General features: G+C 38.3%; 1 protein-coding gene across 1 annotated transcript in view; it reads left to right on the top strand.

Moving 5' to 3' along the window:
- Positions 1–2,500, top strand: part of LOC137987711 (uncharacterized) — a 55,091-nt gene that overhangs the window by 12,260 nt on the left and 40,331 nt on the right. The window lies entirely within an intron of this gene.

The following is a 2,500-nucleotide window of genomic DNA, read 5'->3' on the forward strand; positions in this document are numbered from 1 at the left end:
CTCTCCGGTCTTGAAATACAAAGGGAATTGTGACACCCGAAAATGGCCCGTAAAGTTTCGGGACCTTCGAGAAACGGGCCCCAGTAGAGGCCCTTTGGCTCACAGGTACTCACACGTTCGTACGACGAAACAGATCTGTCCTTGCGTAATATGTAGCTCTAACAGTGCACGATATTGTTTTGGTATTGTCTATCATTGTAGTGTTGGGTAAATAGCCTGAGAAGACATGTGGTTACTAGCAAAGTACTGAACCCAGAAAGATTGAAGAAAATAAATGGGAAGTGAGAAACATTGGCTTCTGGGCTGACGTGTTATAAACTTCTTTTCACCACAAGTTAAAGCATGCCCTCTGAGCATCTGACAGCTGTGTAATACCGAAGTTCACTGAAGCTAATCCCTAGGGGTCTAGCGGGGTTAGTGTTTGGATGGGAGACCAAAACAATATACCCCTCATAAAACAGAAGCATCGGACAGAAAATACCATTAACGCGAACAAATGCGAACTCAGCAAGGTACAGATTTTGTTAGCTTGCTTAATGCAAAAACAAATATTGATGCAAATGTAAATAAATATTGATATACAGTTTTTAGAAAGAGCAGAAGGAAGTTTCCAGGACGGTCGCTCGAGAATAACATATTCACGACATGAAAACAACATTAATTTTGAACCGTGAATATAGAATATAAACAGTTAAGATCAGCGACAAACATTTTGGGAGATTTTTGCTACGTTCAATTTTGTTATTGTACGTTTTGGCTGCACAAATAAATCGCAAAATCGAAAGTGACATCGCCGGAATTCAGCGGGCGCCGTGATTAAGTTACCGCGGCATGTTTACTTACCAAACTGAGTAAAGCATCTGTGTCAAATGATGGCAAGATACCGGGTTTTCGTAAGTTTCTTTTTGTGTCAAGTGTTATAAAGTTTGACAATAAATGAGCGAATTCAAAACAAAGATCACAATAGCCCACCATTGCTTCTGCAGGGTCAAAAATTTACTCTCCAAGACGAGGTTATTTATCACCAGGTAATTCCATCATTTTGGAAATAGCAGCTACTTTATTATTCATCGGCGTCACAATTTTTTGCTGATTTTGGGGCTCATTTCGTTGAAACTTAAGCACGCTTCCAACGGACCTGTTTATTTTCATGAAACCTTTCCTGCTTACAGAGCAATACTAAAAATATCCTCCCGTATCAAGTTTCAACCTTAAGCTCGAAAATTCAATACACAACATGATATTATAATTCACAAAGGCAGAAAATATCACAGAATCCTTTTCCAGCGAAACATTTTATTGAAACAAACAACATAAGATGCACTAAAACGCCATTCGCGTTGCAATGACTTTCCACGCCATTGCTGGTTAACGAGAATAACAAACTCACGAGGCAGAATGTATATTTATATTTAATTAAGTTAGCACAACAGAAAAACGCTAACCTCATTTTGACACGAAAATGCTTTACTATTGCCATAAAAACTATCCAGTTAGGCTAGCATATTATAAAACATGATGAATTCATAAAGGACACCTTTTCCAGCGAACAATTTTTTGAAACAAACAACATATTTGCTATATAAAAACCCCTTCCTATTTCATTACGTGCATTACGTGCGTGAAGAGAAAAAACTCAATCGTGTCAAATATGCGCAATATTACAACAAACTAAAATTTCAGGATCAAACCGTTTCCATGAAGAACCTTTTCCTTCAATAATGAAGCACAAAATAGACGACAAGCTTTCTTTCAAATAATTATTGGCTGTCACATTTCCAATTTTTTTTTTACTTGAAGACTGTGCAGAGTTGATCACAGATCCACTTAAGGTGTTCGATTCGTTCTCTGTCTTTGTTGAACTTATAAGTTACCAGAGAATTTTCCATTTGGTTTCAGTGTTCCACATAACAGCACACTTGGCAAAATCTTAGAAATGCAGCTCACTTTGATGTCGGCTCGACGGGCGACAGATTGTTGTCGAAGTCCATTACTCGTCGCTTTTAAGATTCCACCGCCTGTCTTGTTCAGTATCTAAATGACTTCCCATTATTGAGCTTCATAACCGTATATTTTGTTCAAAGATCCACTAAAACGCCATTCGCGTTACATGACTTTCGACGCCATTGCCGGTTAAGTTTATCATTCTACTGTGTCCACCTGAGAAATCTACGCATTTCCACTACCCTCTCTATCCTAAGAAAATACGAGCAGAAGGCTCTATGTACAAAAATACCACTTAGCAGGGGAGTGACAGGCAAGACTTTTACCGACACGGAAAAAAAAAATAAAATAAAATAAAATAAATTAAACAAACAAATCCCACCCACTTTCCGACTGGAATTGCCATACTGGCAACACAGTAATGAAAAGAATCCCTTTCCGTTTGACGTGTTAAAAATGTTATACACATGCAAGGGCCATTTCGTCAGGTTCCGCTCTCGTTGCGCCAGTATGAATATGACAGGGTTATCATATGTCCATTATATTTCTTGAAACT

Source organism: Montipora foliosa, unplaced genomic scaffold, assembly GCF_036669935.1.
Source record: "Montipora foliosa isolate CH-2021 unplaced genomic scaffold, ASM3666993v2 scaffold_382, whole genome shotgun sequence".
Lineage (NCBI taxonomy): Eukaryota > Metazoa > Cnidaria > Anthozoa > Scleractinia > Acroporidae > Montipora > Montipora foliosa.